Here is a 24,129-nt window from a genome sequence, read left to right as displayed (position 1 = left end):
GTGGTAGTGCATCGGTTCCAAACCCCAGGCCACACCATGGATCAGTCGTAGTTTTTTTTTGAGACTATGTGAATTCTGACCAGCTGTCAATTTTCTCCCTCTTCTGTGACTACTTCTATGACTTCAAGTTTTTTGGAGCTTTGAGGCTGGTTTGGGTTTTTTTCCGATGTGCCTCTCGTTATTGTAACAATCCTATCTGAGTTACGTTCAGCTGCTGTTGCTATTTGTTATAAATCATAACTCAATTATGGCTTGATTCGGGAGCTGTTTGGTTGATGTTAAAGTGACCGTTATAAAGTTATATCAAAGCTCTTTATTTAATAATAAAGGCGACGGAAAGTATACTTGGGCAATCAAGCTTAAGTAAATATGTTATAATTACAAGTTCTCGTTATAATCATTGTAACATTCAAACTTAAATAACCACAAATCTAAACTGCGCCCTTGTTTCCTTTTAAATCTTTCAAAGAATAGCCATGACTTGAAACGAGCCAATTACCGTAAGTAAACTTTAGATATCAGATAACTGGCCAACAGTTATAATTAAATTTAACCAAGTTGGTTTAATAATTACAAAGCGATTTGATACTGTGACTATCAAGTAATAAAGGCGGCACCAGCAATATAGCTTGTAATTCAATAATCAGACTATCGAAACTTTATTCAAGTTATTCAAGAAGTCAGCAACTGTATCCAACAACGCATAAAGGCCAAAGGCCCCTCTCAATGGCCCGGCAAATCTAGCTCGATCTTTTTTAGCAGGTATTTTGTCTGAGTCGATTTTCGACTCAGATTGGTCACCGATACGTTTTCGAAACATAAAAATATTAAGCCTAAAAAGAGCGCAATCGATTCAGTATATTAGTAGGCTCAACGAAAATTATGTTTAACGAACTTTTTTCGACCTTTCTACGTATATTAGAAGAGATTTTGTGTGCATTTAAACGGTTAAGAAATTACGTAATCCTTTCTCGCTTTGTTTACATAGCGCTTTAAATTCGTCGCTGCTCTTTTATTTAAATAGCGCATTGTTCATTTACGCGGTAACAACCCCGCTTAGTTGGTCTTGAACTAATATACATAGCAATTACTGAAGTTATAAAATACTTCTTTATGTATGTCGAAATTTTATTTGAGCGTCAGTAATTTCAACGCGGAGAAAAAAACTTTCATAAATTTGATTTTCGTACGCTACATTGACTTGCATAAAGGAGGGAAAGGAGGAATTCATTAGGGATTGCACCGCACTGGACTGGCAAAGAATCGCATTTGGACTGCTAGAAGTTTCATTCAGAAAGAATTTACAGTTTCAGAGCTGTTCAGTGACAAAATTTGATTAGAGATCTGCATCTGGTAACGCTTTTTTTTCTATGCAGAGAAAAAGGTCTGACAGTTGAAATGATAGTTGCACTTCAAAACACCCAGAAAACAGCAAAAACTTCTACAAATAGAAACAAGAACATTGTTTGGTTTGACTTCTACAAAAACTAATAAAGGCGCAAACCTAAATATGATTTAAGAAATGATTTTTTTTTGCTCAAATTTGACAAAATTTTTGCCTAAGAAAATGCTAGCTCAGAACATAACCATTGAAACGGAAAGTTTAAATAAATTAATCAATCAGAATCGAGCTTGATGGAAACTATTTTGCAAGTTCTTGCTAGTCATTCGTTCGCCTTGCAATTTTTAAATTCTTTGCCTGATAAATGTTTGTATTGTAAGATATTATTATAAAAACTTTGATTACGCCATCACTAGATCATATCCTGCTAGAAGGAATCCAAAAAATTTCTTCAAAGTTTTTGCAACAGAATAACGAAAGTAGCAAATTTTGACTTCAATATAACAGAGAGAGTTGGGGGATATGACATGGAAGCTCAACTGAATTTACTTGAATACAATAGTTTTATTACACAGAAAAAAATGAGTCAATAATAGTGATTTATTAAAAAAATACAAATTTTCGAAAAAAACATGAGCATCACTTTGTTATAGTTTTCCCTAATCATTGATTGAGATTTTGCTATAGTGTTGTGTGGTTTCATGTAATGCTAAATGTTAGAATATCGACCAATTTATAGTCTTAAACTAAGTGAGAATTAGAAAGAAAGTTTAACTTACCAGATTAGAAAGACAAAAGCAAATTGATTTTAATCAGAGAATTTATATAAATGAATCGTCAAAAAATGGTGCTTAAAATCAATATTCGGTTCAAATTGGTGAATCTAGATAACTAACATTAGAGTGGGATTATTTGATGTAAAATCTTCTCAGCATTTATTAAATGATTATGATATCTCCGGAAGTGTGAATGAATTCTTAGAGTGCAAATGCATTCCATTTATGGTTCCTTTTGCGACTGATTTGCAGAAGCAAACCATATTGGGTAACCCTTGCGACCCCCACTATAAATCATGGTGCTAAGATTAGTTTTGTATCTTGACTTTCTCGCATTGATAATGGGTATATATACAGCTGATTTTTGAGCCTTTTTTCATCCCCGAAATCAAATCACCATCTTGATCTAATAATCAGATCTCTCCTGTAAATCTCTAAATTCTACTGTAAAACATCATTCTTGTTATTCTCTCATTTTGAGAAATTAATTTTTCTGCTCAGTTAAAAACGCTTTTATTCCGCTTGCGAAAATCCATAACCCAACAGGTTATTGGCCCAGCAATTTTCTAAGTCTTAAATTTAATTTCTAAAACAATTATAATTTGTTGTTGACAGTCATAATCCTTTTCTGCTTAGTACTTTTTCTTTTCATATCTGTTTTGCCTGTTCAAACTACGATGGATCAACAGACAGTGAAACTCCTGACCTAGACAGGAAAGGCACAGGATTTTTCAATCTGGAGCACAAGATTTGTGGCAATGATGCAGACAAGGGGACTCTACAAATCAATACTTGGGACAGAGGAGCAACCCAACGAGCCTGCACCACTAGCCAATGGGGCGAGCAAGGATGAAAAGAAGAACCACAAGGTGCTGAAGGATGCATATGTGAAGGAAGTTGCAGACATCAAGGAGAAACGGAACAATGTGTGGTGCCATCTGGCACTGACTCTAGATGCAACAACCCTAATGCTGATGAGACATGATTGTGAGGGAGATGATGGCATCGGAGATGGAGCAAAGGCTTGGAAGCTTTTGCAAGAGAGATTTCAGAGTGTGGAGACGCCGACAGTGGTGACTTTGGTGGCACAGCTTGCTCGACTGCAACTTGAGGATGCTGAGGATTTGAATAGCTTCTTCATCAGAGGTCAGGAGTTGCTCACACGGCTACAAAAGGCAGGGGAAGCAGTCTCAGAGACCCTTTTCAACGCCTTGGTCCTCATTGGTCTGCCAATGAGGTATGAAAGTTTTGTTATACAGGAAAGCTTTAACCCGGCAACGAACTTCACAGAGTTGAGGAAAAGGCTGCAGAACTTCGATTAGAGCACAGCACAGAAGCACAAGGGACAAAGTGGTTCAGAGGCACTGGCAGTGAAGCGTGACTTCAAGAAGGGACCCAAGAAAGGAAACTGCTTTGTGTGTGGGATCCCGGGACACTTTGCCAAGGACTGCAGGAGGAAGGAGACAGCACAATGCAGCAAGTGTGGTGAGAAAGGTCACCTTGACAGGTCATGCAAGAAACAAAGAGATGGAGGCAAACAGGAGTCAGTGACAATGGGTCCAACCTTGGCTTCACCAGACGAAGAATACTGGGCAGCTCTTATCCAGTGGAAGACAGCAGGCATGCTAGTGGACAGTGGTTGTACAGATCACATAGTGACGAACATCGATGCGTTCCTGGACTTTGTGCCCATTCAATCAGTAGTCACAAATCCCAACGGAGAGGCTTCCAGAGTGGTGGGCAGAGGCTGTGTGAGGATAAGCATACCTTCAAACAAAGGGGAATTCCAATGCGAATTGAAAAATGTTTTCTGTGTGCCGAACTATTCTTCAAACGTCCTATCAGTCTCAAGATGCACGGAGTGAGGACAGAGCTTCACTTTCGAGAAAGGAAACAGCTGCATGAAACTCCAGAAGGGAACTCAGGTAAAACTAACACAAGAAAAAAAATTTTTTACTTACCCTGCAGCGTTCAAGAATTCAAGATGAATTTCAACAGCGTGAAACTTGACCGTGCAAAGAAGTGGCACAGACGATTGGGTCATTTGAATCAAGCGGACGTGGTCAGGAATGCACCAGAGGCAGTGAGGGAACTCGATGATGTATGCAATGTTTGTGCATTGGCCAAGATCACAAAGACTCCAGTACCAAGAGTGGCAGAGACCCAAGCAGAAGAGAAGCTGGAGAGGGTGTTCACAGACGTGATGGGACCTTTCAGAGTAGAGTCACTGTCAGGGTTCCGGTTCTGCATTGTGTTCGCAGACCAGTACACGAAGTTTGTATTTGTATACTTGCTTAAGTCAAAGAGTGAAGCACTGGCCATCCTGAAGAAACTTTTTCTCAGTGTGGGGACGCCCAAGAAACTGAGGCAAGACAATGCGAAGGAGTTTCTCTCAGAGCAGTTCAAAACAAACTGCTTAGATGCAGGCATTCTACAAGAGGAGACCATATCAGAGACGCCACAACAGAATGGGTTGGCTGAGAGGTGCAACAGGACACTGCTGGAGATGGCAAGATTGACTCAGGACTTCCCAAGATGATGTGGGGAGCAGCAATTCTTCACGCAACAAAGATCAGGAACCTGGTTAGGAGACGAGGAGAAGAAAAATGCCCAGCAGAGCTGCTGCGAGGTATAAAACCTAAGCTTTCAATTATTAAACTATATATTTTTGGTTGCACAGTCTTCATGAGGAAGCGGGACAGAGATGTCAGCAAACCTTAACCCATGGCGCTGGAAGGAAAGTTTGTGGGTTTCACTGAAGGAGACAACGGATACCTGGTGTACGTACCCAACACACGCAAGGTTGTGGCACTTCGAGATGTGATCATCAAGGAGTCCGAAATGGGCTCAATCACTGACAACACAGAGACGCCCGACCTACTAGATGAGGGGTAACAGCAACTGGGATCTGGCACCCAGATGATGGTCATGAAGACGATGGCAACAAAGAGGAGCAGGGTACATCTACTGCAATAAAGGAAGAGTGGCATGACGCAGAGAGTGTGAACACTCAGGAAACGACACTGAAACGAGATGCCTCAGATGTTGAGGAAGAAGCACTGGATGAAGAGTCTACTGCAACAAGAGGGAGTCTCAGAGACTCTGAGTCACTGGAAGACAGTGAAACGGAGGACAGTTGGCTTCTTTGAAGAGGCACTGGAGCAAGCGGACAGGGCAGAGCCCAGACGAGGGACACCAGCAAGGAATGTTCCGCAATTTTTTGGAGTAGTCAGGACCCATCTTGCTGTGACTGAGGGTAACTATGTGGAATTCGAAACAGTCTACGAAACCAAGCAAGCTGACGAATGGGACCAGTGGTACCGGGAAAAGAATGACGAGGTTAAGGCACTCCAAGACAACGAGACTTGGGACCTAGTGAGACCACCCACAGACAGGGACGTCAAACCGGGCAAATGGGTCTACAAAGTGAATTTGGGACCCAGTGGTCAAGTACACAAATACAAAGCACGCTATGTGGCGAAAGGTTTCAAACAAGTGGAAGGACTGGACTACTTTGAAACTTTTGCGCCCACCTGTAAGCCAGAGACATTCAGAATTCTAAATCAGCTATCAGCGAAGCAGGGCCATGTGATGCACCAATTTGATGTCAAGACTGCTTTCCTGCACTCACCAATCGAGGAAGAAGTGTATCTGGAACAGCCACAGGAATTTGTAAAAAGCGGATCAGATGGGGAGAAGTTAGTATGTCGACCAAATAAATCAATTTATGGTTTGAACAACTTGGCTGCTAACAACTTGTGCAAAGAGCTGGCAAGCTTCCTACTGAGACAGGGGTTCACCAGAAGCAAGAACGATCACTGTTTGTTCGCAAGATTGGAGGCAGAGGACCACACCTTCATCTTGGTCTGGGTTGACGACATCATTGTAGCATCAAGAAGTATGACAGTGATCTCTGATGTCAGGAAGGCACTAGAAGCAACATTTCACATGGAAGACAGAGGGAGACTACACTGGTTTCTGGGCCTTAGAATCAGACGAGAAGAGGGCAAAGTCACAGTCGACCAAGAACGCTACATAGAAACAATGCTTGAGCGGTTTCAAATGGATCAATGCAAACCCTCAAGAAATCCAGCTGATTTGAACTTGAAACTTCAGACAATACAGAAAGGAGACGAAGAAGTTGACCAGAGGCTCTCCAGAAGCTTGATTGGATCACTTCTTTATCTGTCCAAACAGACGAGGCCAGACATCATGTTCACAGTCAACATTCTGTCCAGGCACATGAGCGCACCTACTAATCAACACTGGCTATGCGGAAAACGACTTCTGCAATATCTTCAATGTTCAAAAGGCTTAAAACTTACTTGCACAAAAGAGGCTGGTTATGATTTAGTGGGGTAAAGTGATGCAGACTGGAACGGCAGAAAATCAACAACGGGCTATTACTTCAAGCTCAACGGACGTGGCGCAGCACTCAGCTGGGGTGTCAAGAAGCAGGCCATAGTTGCTCCTTCTTCATCAGAAGCAGAATATCAGCGCATGGCGGCAGCAATTCAGGAAGCACTCTACCTGAAACAACTTTTAGAGGATTTTGGCATCTAACAGAAACGTCCAATAGCAATTGCAGAGGACAACCAAAGTTGTATCAGACTTTGCCAAAACCCAGTCATGCACAAGAGGAGCAAGCACATCGAGACAAATTTTCACTTCCTTGGGGACAAGACGGTGAATGGGACTATTTCAATTTATTACGTTCCTACAGACAAAATGGCAGCGGTCATCTTCTTAAAGTCCTTACCCGTTCCGAAAGTGGAAATATTCAGAGCAGTTTTGATGGGAACAGACTCTACGCAAACAGCTCAAGTCTGAGTGGGGGTTTAGAATATCGACCAATTTATAGTCTTAAACTCAGTGAGAATTAGAAAGAAAGTTTAACTTACCAGACTAGAAAGACAAAAGCAAATTGATTTTAATCAGAAAATTTATATAGATGGATCGTCAAAAAATGGTGCTTAGAATCAATGTTCGGTTCAAATTGGTGAATCTAGATAACTAATAATAGAGTGAGATTATTTGATGTAAAATCTTCCCAGCATGTATCAAATGATTATGATATCTCCGAAAGTGAATTCTTAGAGTTCAAATGCGTTCCATTTATGGTTCCTTTTGCGACTGATTTGCAGAAGTAAACCATATTGGGTAACCCTTGCGACCCCCACTATAAATCATGGTGCTAAGATTAGTTTTGTATCTTGACTTTCTCGCACTGATAATGGGTATATATACAGCTGATTTTTGAGCCTTTTTTCATCCCCAAAATCAAATCACCATCTTGATCTAATAATCAGATCTCTCCTGTAAATCTCTAAATTCTACTGTAAAATATCATTCTTGTTATTCTCTCATTTTGAGAAATTAATTTTTCTACTTAGTTAAAAACGCTTTTATTCCGCTTGCGAAAACCCATAACCCAACACTAAACAATTAATTGTAAGCCCTTTTATTATAGTATAAGTATTGTTTCAGTTACTTTGTTCTTATAAGTCATTTTAAGAGTTTCATATTTTGAGTTTTATGGGTTTTTTTTTGTTTATTTTAGAATTGAGTCTTCCGTACCCACTGCACTGAATCCATTAAGCTACCAGCGTTTTCGAATTGCGAATTTTTATAGCTTGAGTTAATTTTTTTATTAGAACAGCCCCAACAATTTTGACTGACAGTCAATTGTCAGACGTTGGTCTGTTATATGTGCCAAAATTTTCGCACAAAAGGGGAAAATTTATCAATATAAAAATGAATTTTGATTTAAGTAAAAATAGAAGGGTTTTAGTTGTTTCATAATAATAAAAAACAAATGTTCGTCATGTCATTGAAAAAAAATAAAGACGGAGAAAATTTTTTTGATAAATTGATTTCTATTGCATTACTGTGAACTGTAAAACTTTTTTACTAGGGATTGCACCAAACAAATTTTGTATTTAGGACGCTATTATTTCACTTTAGAAGGCATTTATTTTTTCAAAACCGTTCAATTAATGGTTTAGAATTGAGCTCCGCGTGTGTTAAAGCCTCTTTTTCCATACACCAGGCTCGGCAGATAAAATCAAGTTCGCCAGACAAAATTAGAAAAAAAAATCAAAGGACTCATGACGGTACCTGGAATTGGACCAATTAGAAAAAGAAGAGTGTATCGTTTGAATTCTACAAAAACCAATATTGTAGAATACTTAAGAATATAAAAGTTATTTTTTGTTCAACTGAAAGAAAATTTTTCCCCATACAATCTTGCATCAAAATTTTCAAAACTTGAATCATTGAAAATTTAGCTAAAATGGTCAATTAAAGTAGATTTTCACAGATATATTATACATATTCTTTCAAGATATATCTGCGCCTTGTAATTTTTTAATGTTTGATATGATAAAACTTTTTTACACTAATTTTTGCATATTTTACCCCGCTAGAAGCAATTATAGAATGAATGTAAAATTTTTGATCTGAAAGAAGAAAATTGCATTGCTTAGATTCTCCTAATGCGAACAACAGAAAGAGCGGAAATATGAAAAAGAAACACTAAATATGATTTGCTTCGAATACGATGTTTTTTATATAGAAATTGCCGAGTCAATGATAGAGATTCGATGAAAAAATATAGTTTTTCAGATACAACTGAGTGTCAATTCGTTATAATTGTGGTTTCCTAAAATGTGGTTTTCAGGAATCTAAAATTTGGCTGCAGCTCTGCGCGTTTGAGCACTTTCTTTCCCGTACAGAGATCATGGTTGGGTAGTAATAATAGCTTGTTAAATTTTAAAGGACATAAAACTGAACGTGCTACAAATATAAACTAGAAGATTTTAAATCTTTCTTCCACAATAACTAACAATGCAGAAAACCCAGAAATTTAAAATAGTCTTTGGATTCAATGCGATGAATATTTTCATAAGGATAAACTGCGTCAAAAATTTAACTTTTGAAAAATTTAAAGCCTAAGTAAATTAAACAAGAACAATTTGACTACATAGCAAAGCTTGACGGGAAAAACTATGCAGATCATGCAAGATATCTCTTTGCTTTTGAACTCTTTAAAGTTTTGATTGATAAACTATTGTAAAGCCAGATCCTATAACATAAATTTTTATTACACTACTAACTTCAGATTGTACCCTGCTACAAACGACTCAAAGATAGACTCAAAATATTTAAATTAGAAATAAAAAATTTGCGTGGCATCTTTTCTCTAAAAACTAATAACAGAGAGACAAATGTTAAGTAAGCTTGATTTTTCAAATGTAATAGTGAGTTTGAAGACATTGAAAATAATTTTTAACAAACTATAATGAGCGTTAATTTGTCCTAAAGTTGTATAATTTTCTAGTACCATTTGCTTCTAAACAAGTATTTGTCAAGCTTTTAATGAGCAGTTCAAGCTTTGTTTCAGTATTTATTCCCTTAACATCATAATTGATATTTCGTTTTTCGGTATATATTGACTCGATCTTCGCTGATTCTACAATTTAGATTTCTCTACCTTATGATTTGGTTCTGTTATCCTACCAATGAAATTTTTTATCAGCCGATTTTTTAAATTCAAAATCACATGACTTAAATTTGATTGCCAGTCGCCATATATTTCTAACGTCTTTAAAAATTGTTCACTTTTAGTTAATTTGAAATCCTTTTTTAAAAGTAAAGAAAGTTTTTCGGTCAATGATATTTCGCAATTTATTTTTGACTAAAAAAATGACAAAGCTTATTCAGTTTTCAGTTTTTTAGCGCCAAAACTAAAAATTGGTTGTAAGGTCGCAAAAATTACAAAATATCCTTAAATTAAGCTTATTTCACGTGCTATACCCTCGCAAAAAATACCCTTAAGGGGAAGCTGAACATTCGATTGAAAAACTTTTTTCTTCAACGAAAAGATTTTTTATCTTCAACGGCAAATCGAGAAATTTGCTGAGTTTTGGCGAGCAGAACTGTGTTAGTTTTCGGTCCATAAATTTGGGAAAAATTAGGGTGTTAAAGCTCATTAATGATCCATGTATTGAGAAAATTATTTATTTTAGGGTTACAAATTCGGCAATAAATTACAAAAAACAAGGTCGTTAGCCATAAATACAAATTGTAAAATTGAGGGTCTGCGCTTAGTTAATGGCTGCATGAACTTTTAATACTTCTTTTGGACATTGTCGGTTTTTATTATAAAAAATGTATCCATAAATTGCAAAACTGCAACAAGAGTTTTCAGTAGCTTTTTATACAGTCAAATTTCACTAGAGTTTTTTATTGTTCCTCAAGTTGTTCGTATTTCACGTCTTAAATGGCACCCTCTTGTCACCGTTTAACATAAATTTTAGACTTGCTATTTTGTCTAGAGTAAAGAGAACTTTTTGTGTCACTTGAAGTTATTCCCAGCTCACTAGTTTTCCTACAAATGGTTTTACAACTTTGAATCATTAAACAAATCGATTTCCTCCTAAAGCGTATTGTATTTTGGAACATTTTGGCAATTAAGCCGGCAATATAAACTGAAATCCAGTGCTTTGAACAGGCATAGATCAATAGAAGTCAAATCAGAGAGAAATCTCAAAACATGGTTTGAAACTAAGCCATAAAATAAAACCAGCAAACTTACAAAGTAAATTTAGTTTTTGTTAATAAATTAATGAAAATCCACAAACAAAACTCGGCTTGAAAATGCGGCTACTCAAAATATATGAAAACTGCAGAAATAGGATTAATTAGAGAATACATAGAATTGCATTGGGAAAAGTGGTGGCCAGGTCAATATTTTCCACTAAAAGGATGTGAGCGGAATTGCTATGAGAGGGCCTATGTGGAAAAAAAGATTAAAAATTTTAGGATCTATACTTGCCTAAGTGGAAAAAAAGCTTAAAAATTTTCGGATCTATACTAGCCTCTATTCTGGAGTTTATTATGCGTAGTATAATGATAAGAGTCAGATTTTGATTGGAAGAATTTCAAGGCAGCAGCATGAAGATAATATAATTCCCAGCGTTTGGTGGCTTAATCGGTGATGTATTAACTCCCAGCAAAATATGCTTGATCAAATTCTTAAAGCACACTTAAATCAACTCAATTTTTAGTCAAACAGTTGCAAAAAATGACAATAAAAATCAATTTATTAAAAAGTGAGCAAAAATTTAATAAATTGGTCCTTATATTTCGTAAGTAGTGCAGTACCAAACATTTTAACATGCAGAGAAGAAAATTAAATGATTAAATATTGTGAAAAACATTACGTGATTAATCGTCTCCAGTTTTAACTTCTTACGATTGCCAACAACGGGTATCTTGCTAAATGAAACAGAACCTTTCATAGACAATGTTTACTTCTACAGTTATGTAACTGCTGCGTCTCTAAATCGCCCAAGAGCTTTTGACGTATTTTTAAGTAATCATAAAGAATTTTAGGAGCTTATATTTTTAGGTAATTATAAAGAATTTTTAGCAAATTATACATGACAGAAAACTTTTTGTTTGATTGAAGCGCAGCTACCTTAGAGACCTTTTTAGAGTCTATGTGAATGAAATTGGCAAACAGTTTAGTGATTTATCATGATTTAACGGACAAATTTTGTTATTCAAAATTTGAAATTTTTTATCTGGACAAATATTTTTTTCGAAAAGCGTTTTTTCTCTAGAACACCCTGCCAGTAGAACTAAAATCGAACAATTTTTGCAACTCAATTTTTTATGCTAAAAATTAGAAGTCACGTGCACAAGACGGGTTTGAGAGACCCACGCCAATTTTGTCGAGCAAGAGAGCATTGATTTTAAGACCAATTTTAGTTTCTGTTACTAAATTTTTAGGCCTGACTTCGGTTTTCAAATGATTTTTTTTTACTGATTACAGAGACTGTGGTTTTAAATCATAGTTCTTTTTGGTCTAAATGATCTTTTCATTTGAATAGTCTATCTGTCTATTGTATATTCCGTGTATATGTACTACAGCGGAAATTTAGCGTTCTGTTTTTTAGTGGGAGCGCCTCCAAACGAAAAACTTTTGTCCATATGTGTGCTAATAAGCAAATGGTTGTGCCTGAACAAATCTACAAATGACAAATTCAAAAACATTTCACTCAGTCTCAACCATCAGAAGTTATTTCTGGAGCAGTTACGCAACACTGACGTCAGTGGAAAGTTCCTGCATGGTGGAGCGTTTTCAAATGGTCAACATGTGAAACGAATTCAGCGAGGAAGTGAACAGTTTACGTTGTTTTGTAATAACAATTGGCTCATCGGCGATTCGGGGTAAAAACACTTTGCCAAATTTCTAGGAGTTAATTAAACGGGGATTTGTAGGATTTTTTTATTCTCTGGATTTTTTGTTCTGACCCCCACTTTAGTGGGGAGGGAGGAACTATATACTCAAATGGGTTTCTTTGTTCAGTCAAATTTGGCCGATCGATATATTCCTAGTAGAGAGTTTTGAGTGGTATCATTAGAAAGCGCGTGCATCCTAGAATATTGAACTAAAAAGATTTTTTCGAAATTCGTTTTTTACAGGGAGTTGCTGAGGTTTACAGTTTTGTGAATATTCGACAGTTTTTATTCACTTTTTCGGTAATTTTTGCTAAAATTTTCTCAGTTTTGCTATTATAATTCAAAGTATAATGAAACTTTTTACGTTAGAGTGTTATAGTTACTGTTAGAGATGGAAGAGCATTGCTAAAGTGTTTGATTGGAGATTTGTTCAGCTAAAACTTTTGATAAAATTTTCAACATTCAGTTTTTTCAACAAAAACGGGACGAAATATGCTATTTTGAACCATTTTGTTTAAGTTCGCCGGAAGTAGAGAACTAGAAACCGCTGACAAAATCTCCGTAAACTTGAAAAGAGACCTAGGTGAAATTAGGCGCCCTGAAAAGGGGTGTTCTTTAATTAAAATTTTGCCGTTTTTTGCAAATTTAACTCACTAATGATGAATATTGCACCATTGTTTTCTTTATAATTTTTTAAAAATTACACTTAACAATTGATCTCATTCGCAAAGATTTAGAACAATTGGGTGGTTTTCTGGACGGGCAGAAAAATTAAGGTTAAGATACATCCAAGATTCTTACAATAGAAATTTTTTATATGCCCACTGCTTTTTTCAAAAGATTTTGCTTTTACTGCTTTAATCTTCATTACAGACAATAATTTTCAATTCACGGCTCGATTAATGAGAGCTACCATATACATGAAAAAGAGGCCACTGTTGATATACTTTGTTTACAGAGAAAATCTGATGATTTTTCTGGCTTTGGCAAAAGAGTTTTAGTAAACTTTAACTGAATTCTTGTGTTTTGTTATCAATTGTTATTATTTTCGCGGTCTGATTACTTAGTCTAACTAATCAAAAATCTAAAAGTCTTCTTCAGGAGGTGTAGGGTAACCTATGCAAATCATTTTTTGTTATCTCATGTTTCTTATAACATTGAATATATTTGTTTTAAGAAAATGTCAGTGAATTTTTGAACTTAATATTATTTTGTTTTATTTCTGTCCTTTTAGCCTTTTCTCAATAAAAATTGTTCAAATTTTCTTTCATATAATATACAACATAATATTTTTTGCGGTGTTTTTTAAAGCGGCTTCTTAGTTTTGATACAACGAGTTTTTTATACAAAGTTTTGTCATTCTTGTGCATTATTGTCCATATTTTGCTGTTATTTTTTGTTTCTTTGTTAATCTGTCACTTTAATGAAAAATCAAACTAACAAAGAATTAGAAATAGAAAATTGAATATATTTATTGTTTCATGGATTCAGAGGCTCTTGGTTTTAAGGGCTGCGACACCGTTCTCTTGCAGAACTTTGCATTTTTTATTTTCCTGTAATATGTGATTGTTTTGTTGTCATATGCCATATTGGTTAAATAACTGTCTCAATAGCCAACTATAGACAAACAATTGAAATCAATACATGATATGGCTACATAGCTAATTGTTCTTATGACTTTTAAATAATTTTTTTTTTCAAATAAGTAAAAACTATTCTTCAATTTTTCCTTTTCGCATGGTTTTTGTCAGTTTTTTTGTATTTTACTATTTCGGAGGGTTTTCGTCAATTTTTTGTATTTTACAATTTCATATCATTTTTGTGACTTCGTCTCATCAATGAGAGATCTCGTGATGTTTTTTCACTTTAATTTTTTGTTTGGTTAAACGTTTTGACTGATGTCTTTAGGGCTAAGACAATTTGTTTCAGAAGAAGTTTGTGAGCATTAGATACCTTTCAATGTTTCTTTATCTTTTTCTTGTCTTTTTGAAGTAGTCCTTTTATAAAGGAATTTATTACGTTCAAAGGAGTCGAGAGTGACGGTTGTTATTTACAAATTTAATGGCTTCAACACTGTATCACAGTTTGTATTCAAATAATTTTTAATCAAAAAAGAAAAAAATGTGTTTCATCGTTTTTTTGTCTAGTTTTTGTCAGTTATTTTGTATTTTACCAAGTGGTTTTGTTTCGTAAAATGGTCTCATTATTGAGAGATGTCGTTAAGTTTTTTGTTGGACCAAACATTTATTCATCTGTTGGTTAAACGTTTTAACTGATGTTTTAATGGCTTAGACAATTTGTTTTAGAAGAAACTTGCGAGTCTTAGTTATTTTTCAATGTTTGTTGTTCTTTCTGGTTGTCATTTTGAAGTGGTTTTTTTAAAAAAAGAAGACTGGAGCGAATTTTTAAATTTCTCGCGGCTAATATTTACAAATTTAATGGCTTCAACAGTGTGATTTCAAATTGCTTGTGATTTTTTCGGTTTCGCATGTATTTACTGTCATTTTAAAGCCCTATGACCCAGTCTCATTAATGGTAAACTTAATTAATTTTCTAATTGCAAGATAAACTGTCTATTCTTCCTGTTGAAAATTTTTGTTTTTTAATGACTTTTGAAAGCATTTGAATAAAGACAAGGAATTTTTGGGGTTTTTCAATCTTGTTACCGTTTATTTGTAGCTTGTCATATCTATAGACAAGTCACAACCTTTTTCTTGTGACCTACAAGTTGCTGTTCATAAGGGTTTTATTTTCCTCAGATGGCCTTTGTTCTTTGTGCTACGAAGTTTCAAAAAATATTCGTGATTTTTGTTTCTTTGCCATTTTTTCAGGTTGGGTGTTGTTTTTTCCACAGTATCACAGTAATGGGAGGATCTTGAAAAAAGAAACGCTATCAAATTTATTTTTTTAATATTCTCAGTGAACAACCTAATATTTAATTGGCTGGTACACTGTTTTTGTGCAGTTTTTGAATTTTGTTTTGCCTGTATTTGTCGAAAATTTTGTAGTCGTATGACATATCCTGAATAATAAAAGTCTTAATAACTTTCTTTGGGGTACAAATTATTCTATTAATGAGATCAGTTGATGCATAATGTTTTTAATGAGTTTGACATTAATTCTTTCAAAAAAGCATTGTTTTGTAAACTTTTCCCTCTTGCCAACTTGTTATCAAGTCCCATATTTTTTCGTAACAAAGTACAGGTTCATTTTTAGTATATGTTCTATCTGATGCCATTTTAGTTTGATTTTTAATTGTTTCAAAAATGGACAACGAGTTTTGGTCGTAACTAATATTTGTAATTATTTGATTTTATCACCGGGTTTTCTGGTAGTCACATTAATTACAAGTCTCATCGGCGCTCTTAGGTAGATTCTTTATTCATTTAGTGGTTTTTTGAACGCTATATTAATTTTTTAAATCTTTCTCATTTGTTAGACAATTAAGTGAAAAATGTAGATGAGTGGCGTCGGAACATCATTTGCGAAAATAAAATTTTCCTGCAGAAAAGATAGACGATTTTGACATTTTTTAAACAAAGAACTGCCTGCAAGCTGATAGTCAAAGTTCAAATTGAAATAAAAATATTGAATAATTTAAATTAAAAGCTTTCAGTTTTAGGGAGAATTTTAAGGCGAGATACAAACAATGTTTCAAATCACGACTACCCGAAAAACCCATAACCGAATGCAACTCAAAATCATCACCAGTTTCACCCCATTCGAACGGATTCGCTCGCCCCAACTTTTCCCCTCAACTTCAAAAATCTGGCCATGTGAACAAGTTGCAGCTCTCAGACTATGAAGACAATTTGCATAAAGGTTCAACATTCGCGGATGTTTGCTCAAATTTGGCCTTGAACTTCGAAGTGGTTTTAAAGTCGGTTATGATTCAGAAACAACAAGTTAAAATATCCAAGTTAAACGCGCACGTAGTCTATTTGAAATGGATTTGTGTGGTAATGATATTCGATCGGTGCTTAGCCGTGCTATACGCTGCTATTAATATCTGTTACATGGGCTACTTTGCACCATTCTATCTGTCAAGATCGGAACGGTGGTTTTAGCTGGCTCAATAATTTGGTGTAAATTTAGAATGTTTAATATCGATAAACTCGATAGTAGCAAACTTAGTTCAAAATTTATTAAAAAATCTTCCTGAATTTACTCCTACGGTAGCGACTTTATTGTCGGTATTTGCCATTCATGAATCAGACAAAGTTTTATGAAAAATCAGAATTGGGGTTATGTTTTCCTTTTGGAAGCGTAAACTGCTCAATATTAGATCACAAAAGAGGCGAGGAAGTCAAAACTGCGTTCTGTTATTTTTGAGTTGACTATTTCTGCTATTTTCAGCTGCAAAACAGCATTTCATCCACAGAAAGAGCAAAAATTTGCAATAGAGTTTCCCAATACTTTTGTATAAAAAGAGAAAAAAAAACAATATCTCGGATCACAATATCATTTATGATCACCTCTGATTCATAATAACGAAATTTTTTAATTAAAATTTCTGTGATTCACGCAAGGTGAACAGACAAAACAGTCCCAGACAAAACAGTCCCAGACAAAACAGTCCCGGACAAAACAGTCTCAAATAGCAAAATATTCCCAGACAAAACAGTCCCAGACAAAATAGTCCTAAGAAAACAGACAGAACAGTCCCAGACAAAATAGTCCGAATTAAATATGGAGTCAAACATATGGACATCAGTTAAAAAAATCCCATTAAGTCATTCATTTGATTGTATTTCTTTGAAAAAAAATTAAGCTGATTACAACTTAGTTTTAGCCAAATTACGTATTTTGAAACAAATTTTTGGTTTAGTCCTAATTCATATCATTTAAAAACACTGCATCCAGAAGCTTAACTCATAGATTATGATTGTTAATTGCTAGTAGATTATATTTACAGTTGTTTCAATATTTTATTTGGGACTATTTTGTCTGGGACTGTTTGTCTGCTTTTTAGGACTATTTTGTCTGGGACTGTTTTGTCTGGGAAAATTTTGCGATTTGGGACCGCTTTGTGTGGGACTGTTTTGTCTGCGACTGTTTTGTCTTGGACTATTTTGCCCGGGCACGTCATGTAATGTTTCGGAAAATACTGCAACTTTTTGCCAAAAATTTAAAAATACCCTGCCCATGATCAAATTTCCGGTCTATATAGTCAGTATGTATTTCGAGACTTGCAATTAGGCTCTCCAGTTTATTGAAAATCTAAAAAAAAATAACCTAAGCACTAGTAAAGGCGCTACCTGCAAGTGTAATTATAGACCAGTGAAGCGGGAATTTTTATAGTGCAAGATCTTACAATTTAATAAAATTTAAAATCAGTTAGGGGATTCATCCTCTTCTTAATTCTGAGCAAAATATAATACTTTGTTTTATCATATTTGAAAAACCAACACTTTCCAGATCTGATCTCACAAAAAAACATAGTCTTATTAATTAAGTCTTCCTAAATAGTCATTTGCCAAGACAAATCGACAAAAAGTTGTTTCCTTCAACAAATTAACTTTGTTTCAAAAACATCAGGTTTTACAACATAATTGTGACAAAATTGATTTTCCATTGCAAAGAATTTCCACAATTCTTACAAAACAATCGAACATATAGTTACTCCTGACCGCAAAGAGATTTAAAAGTCATGCCAAGAATGTGATTCAGATTCAGAAATTTTTTAAAAAAAGATATCAGAAAATTACTTTTGGCAGAGTGCCTGCTGTTTCTTCTATTCTTTTTCTATATTGTCTTCCTCTAAAACATCTGAAAAGATTTTTGGCCATTTTCAATTGATTACTAAGAACCCTTACCGAACACCCAGAGCCCATCAGTCCTGATTCAGAGATGTCTGGGCAGAGAGAGGCCAAGACCTGGGTTATTCTGGGCAGCGCAGAACCCAAGTCTTGGGTTTCTCTGAGCAGAGCTAAGATCCGATGTTTTTAATTTAAAGAGGGCAACCTTTTTTTATAAATTTTGCGCCCAATTACACGTTTTCTGTCAAAAAAAATCATTTGCAGGTGAAATTCGTCCACTTCAACCAAAGATTTGGGGCCTCTCTGGGCAGGGAAAATCCTGGTCTTGGGTTTCTCTGCCAAGCCTTAGAATTGGTTTCTTCCCTTGACGTTCACTGAATTACAAAGTATCCTCTTGGTAGAAGTAAGAACGGAGTGTTTTTTTCCAAATAGGGCACATGCTTATGTAATAGTCTCAAAAAAGATTAGCTGTAAATTGAAGTTCAAAAGGAAAACGAAACGTTTCAGGTTAGGTGGATCAATTAAAAGTTTTTACTGTTTCACTCATAAAACTGTCAATGCTACCTGCAGAACTGATGGTTAGATCCCAAAATAGAAGCCTAAACTTATAAAAAAGTAAGGAAAAAATTAATGTAATTAATTTGAGGTCGGTTCAACTAATTCTTTTCCAGTTTCCGAAAAAGTGATTTTTTAATAATTTTTGTCACCCTCAAGAATTTAGCAAGGATTTTTGTCTCATATCTTTCTCTGCGAGTCTTCGTTTTTTGTGTATCAACGATTGAGGAATCATAAGCTGAGTTTCATTTGGTTCCTAATATAGAGAGAAGCACATTTTTTAATTTCACAGTTTTTTAAGTAACTCAATCTCTCAATATTGATAATTTTTGCAGTTATTGTTTTAACATTTTTATCCGATCTTACAAGATAAAGATACTACAAAGAGAATCCTCATTTGATAAGATGTTTTTATTTAACAAAACTTCCATTAATAGGATTGTTTTGACTTGTGAGATATCTCATCAGATCTGAGAACATATAAAGGCTTTTATGATATCGTGTGAGGTCTGCAAAATGAATTTTTATGGTGAAAGTGCGTATCAGATTTTAAATGAGAACAGTTCTTGGTAAGCATCCCGTGAGATCTTCCATAGAACAATTTTAAGAAACCATGGTGCACTCATTAGTCGTCTTACTTTGGCAGGGAATTTGGGGAAGTTGTAGCAGGTTGTGGGTAATACGTAAATATTGGGGCAAAAACTATTATACATAGAAGTGTGATAAAGAGTTTGTCTGGATTCAAGACCTAGCAAAGACTTGAAAAGTCCAAAAAAAAAACGTGAGCAATAGCCGGTAAAACGCCAAAATGGCGGTTCAATCTCAAAAAGATGTTAAATTGCTACCGAAATTGTTTAAAATGTCAGAATTGGCGTTAAATTTGCTGAAACAAATGTCGGGAAATTCGTCAAATACCTCATGAACGTTGTCAAGTGAAATTCTCAGTAAAACAGACTCTAAATTAACAAAACAAAAACGAGAAAGTATCAAGAAAGCCTGCTATTTCTCAAATGTATGTCCGAAAACGGTCAAACTTAGCGCAAAATTAGCTTACAAGCATGTTTAAAAAGAACAAAATTAGCTGGTTAAACATCCCGGACCCTCGTCTCAAAGTAAACCAGTACTGATTCATGATATCGCAATAGTAAATTGCTATATCAGTACTGTTTTATAGTATTCAAAGGGTTAGGGGTTGTGGAATTCAAGTAGTGACCAAGAATATGTCATTGAATAGCGAATATTTACGTAAAATTGTGACCCCCCACCCGAGGTGTCGCTGCTTTTAGTTGCAGGGAAAATCCTGGTCTTGGGTTTCTCTGCCAAGCCTTAGAATTGGTTTCTTCCCTTGACGTTCACTGAATTACAAAGTATCCTCTTGGTAGAAGTAAGAACGGAGTGTTTTTTCCAAATAGGGCACATGCTTATGTAATAGTCTCAAAAAAGATTAGCTGTAAATTGAAGTTCAAAAGGAAAACGAAACGTTTCAGGTTAGGTGGATCAATTAAAAGTTTTTACTGTTTCACTCATAAAACTGTCAATGCTACCTGCAGAACTGATGGTTAGATCCCAAAATAGAAGCCTAAACCTATAAAAAAGTAAGGAAAAAATTAATGTAATTAATTTGAGGTCGGTTTAACTAATTCTTTTCCAGTTTCCGAAAAAGTGATTTTTTAATAATTTTTGTCACCCTCAAGAATTTAACAAGGATTTTTGTCTCATATCTTTCTCTGCTATTTCTCAAATGTATGTCCGAAAACGGTCAAACTTAGCGCGAAATTAGCTTACAAGCATGTTTAAAAAGAACAAAATTAGCTGGTTAAACATCCCGGACCCTCGTCTCAAAGTAAACCAGTACTGATTGATGATATCGCAATAGTAAATTGCTATATCAGTACTGTTTTATAGTATTCAAAGGGTTAGGGGTTGTGGAATTCAAGTAGTGACCAAGAATATGTCATTGAATAGCAAATATTTACGTAAAATTGTGACCCCCACCCGAGGTGTCGCTGCTTTTAGTTGCTACAACTGTTATGCTTGCATTTGCTGCAAAAGGGATGCCGGAGAAATGCAGAGGAAATTCAAAAGTGAATCTCCAAATAATCGTTCAACTCAAAACACTCCAAATGATAGAATATTTTTTATCCTTATTAGTTTTAATAGGTAATCATAATTTAACTATTATGGTTTTTGTTTCTTTCTCTAAATGTAGTTTCGTAGAGGTTATTTTTAACAATTTCTGTTTCTATGGTATGAATGCTTATCACAGAAAAAAAGGCTGAAAAGTAATTGCGAACAGTTTAAGCGAAGCTTAAGAATTCAATGCGGTTTCTACTCGCAATAGACTTCATTTTTTGTCTGAATTTACACTTTTCATAGTAAAAAGTGACATGATCAGAGTATGTTCATAGTAAAAATGCAGACTGACAAATACTATGATTTAGAGCTGATTTGCAATATTACTATGGCCCGGGATCAAAAAATCAAGAAAATGGCAAAAGATTTGGTAAAACAGTGAAGTGGATGGAGAAACGTCAAAAATAGCAGAAAGAATGCAACATTGTAATTAAAAGAAGACCCAAGGGTCTGTCATTCTAATGGATAATGATATATCTGGGCATAATTTGGCTCTTTTGGCTACACTTCAGCTTATCCTCGTCGGAGTGTTGATTTAAGGTATAAATATTGAGGACAAACACATATATCAAGGAAAGATACACCTATGCGGACACGGGAGCTTGAGAACTTTTACTCCTGCATCCTTTTTCACAAAGTTAATTGCTTCAAAATGTTTCAAGCTCTCTTAATAAGCAGAGCACTAAATTTCAGCTGGAAAGTACTGAAATACTCAACATGCAATGGGGGAATGTAAAAAATTTTGGCTACCTGTACTCCATTCGAGCACAGAAACCTAAACTGCAGATCCCTTCTGTAGAATATTCGATCGCTTTGAAATGTTTGAAAGTCTTCCAGTTTGAAGAAAAACTTCGTCCAGCAATTCAACTTCAAACCTCCGGAATGCCATTAAAATAGCAATCTCTATGATGAACTGCTTACCGCGACCCTACCAGGACGTTTCGCGAAGTTTTGGGAGTTTTTGGCTGGACCTCATTTTTAAAGCTTGTTACAAAAACCGATACATTTTTATAGTTTTCTTGAATTTTTTGAAAAAGATGATATTACGAGTCTTCTGGACAGCCTTGTAAATAAGACTGGTGATTGAAGAGATGGAATTAGCGTGGAATTTCGAAGATGAAACCACCTCATTTGGGTATTTAAAAAAACAAGGATGCTCGTGAATGTGCGTTCAATGATGATGTTCCTACCCGAGTTGATCGACATTTTTGACTTAATTGTCAACCTGATGAGATAATCAAAAACAGATATTTGAGTCTAAAAAAATTTAAAACGACCGAACTACTAATTGAATTACATAACACAACGCCCCGATGCAGCGCTTACAAAATCTGCCAATAGAAAAAGATTACAACGAAAAAACAAAGGACAAATTAACCGAAAACATAATTTTTTTAGCGAGTGTGGAAAGAGAAGAGAAAAAGAAACACAAATATTGGCCAATCACAACACTTTTATGAAAACGCATATTGTCCAACAAACTAAACATCAGTTACGAAATGATATCAGTGAAAAAATGGTTTTCGAATTACAAGGAATGGAACCTCTCATTGATGAGTATAATTTACAAGTTGACAAAAAAAACAAAAAAGGAAAAATATTAAAAGTCTTTGAAATCGGAAAATATCATAAACTTTATTAGTTTGTGCTATAAACTGACTGCTATCCTTAATAAGAAGTCTATGAGACCAATCAGCATTTTACGAACAAACGAAGAATTAAAAAAAAGCAAAAACAGCAAGTTCAGAAAAAATTGAGCGAGAAACGTGTCAAACCGAAGAAGAGAAAAGTTTTTTGGGAAAAATTTTTCTAATTTCATCTACTTTTTTTAACAGCATTTGGGTTGTTCTTATCTTAACAATATGATTTTAAAAGTGTGAACAAATATAATGAAAACACGAAATTTATGAGAAAAACAGTTTCATCATAGCCAGTAAATTCAATAGCTTTCAACGGAAGTCAAAAATACGCTAAGCTATACCTCAATGAAAAAAAAGGTAGTTGTCAATTGTAAGTCATCAATTGGACATCACAATAAGTCTTATCATTATGAAAATAGCAACAAATACAAGCAAATCAAAAATTCATTAGAAAACTGCGGGAAGCAAGTGTCGAAGCCATTGAAACCATAAGGGTTTCTCTGTAAACTTTATCTGTGAACCATTGGACGTCTTCCTTCAGCCAATGTGAACTAATAATGTTGCGTCAATGAGATAACACTTCAAAAGGAACCAAAATTAGAAAAAAAAGCCTTTTTTTTGCAATTATGAAAACTCGTGACATCGGAGTCATAAAAACAAAAGTTAGTAGTTTAACTCACTAACAGATTAATTTTGTAAGCAATAAAAATGAGAGGGGTTCTGTCTTTACTGAGATTGATTTACAGTTCATAAAAGTAGGTTTAATAAAGTTTGGTGTCGAAGTATTTGGTTTTTTTGAAGTCTTAACAGTCACTAAATTCAATGCTTCTCAGCGGACGCCTATAAAAACGCAATTATATTCCTCAATGGGAAAATAAAGATGTTCTTCAACTTTAAACCATCAATAGGACATCACAATAAGTCCTACCATTATGAAAAGAACAACAAAAGCAGGCAAAAACCAAAATTTCTCTAGAAAAGTTCGGAGCCATTTAAACCATAAATTTTTCTCTGAAAACTTTATCTTTGATCCATTTAAAGTCTCCTCTAAGCCATTGGGAACTATAAATATGAGGATACTGTGCTAAAATTGAAATGCAATCAAAATTACAACAAAAATGTGCAAAAATTAGAAAGTTATGAGAACTCGTTTTATTGAAGTCATAAAACCAATTGCTGGAAGATAAAACCGCTTACCAGATTGGTTTTAGGAGCAGTAGAAAAGATGGAGGTTTTGTCATCACTGACACTGACCCAGAGTTCATGAAAATAAGTTAAAGATTGGTTAATGTCCAATAAAACTAAACTGCCGATCCCTTCTGTAGAATATTCGATCGCTTTGAAATGTTCGAAAGTCTTTCAATTTGAAGAAAAACTTCGTCCAGCAATTCAATTTCAAACCTCCGGAATGCCATTAAAATAGCAATCTCTATGATGAACTACTTACCGCGACCCTACCAGGACATTTCGCGAAGTTTTGGGAGTTTTTGACTGGACCTCCTTTTTAAAGCTTGTTACAAAAACCGATACATTTTTATAGTTTTCTTGAATTTTTTGAAAAAAGTTGTTTTACGAGTCTTCTGGACAGCCTTGTAAATAAGACTGGTGATTGAAGAGATAGAATTAGCGTGGAATGTCAAAGATGAAGCCACCTCATTTGGGTATTTAAAAAAACA

At 34.9% G+C, this 24,129-nt stretch overlaps 1 long non-coding RNA gene across 1 annotated transcript; it reads left to right on the top strand.

The window, feature by feature from the left end:
• The first annotated feature begins 933 nt into the window (after window positions 1-933).
• LOC142357104 (uncharacterized) lies at window positions 934-16,548 on the top strand. The gene is made up of 3 exons (XR_012761549.1): window positions 934-1,353; window positions 12,081-12,354; window positions 15,989-16,548. It is a non-coding gene; the product is annotated as an uncharacterized LOC142357104 (long non-coding RNA).
• Window positions 16,549-24,129: the final 7,581 nt, after the last annotated feature.

This window comes from Convolutriloba macropyga, unplaced genomic scaffold (genome assembly GCF_964194025.1).
Source record: "Convolutriloba macropyga unplaced genomic scaffold, txConMacr16.3 SCAFFOLD_1339, whole genome shotgun sequence".
Lineage (NCBI taxonomy): Eukaryota > Metazoa > Xenacoelomorpha > Acoela > Convolutidae > Convolutriloba > Convolutriloba macropyga.
The sequence above is the reverse complement of the archived record's forward strand: the minus strand, read 5'-3'. Positions and strand labels throughout refer to the sequence as shown.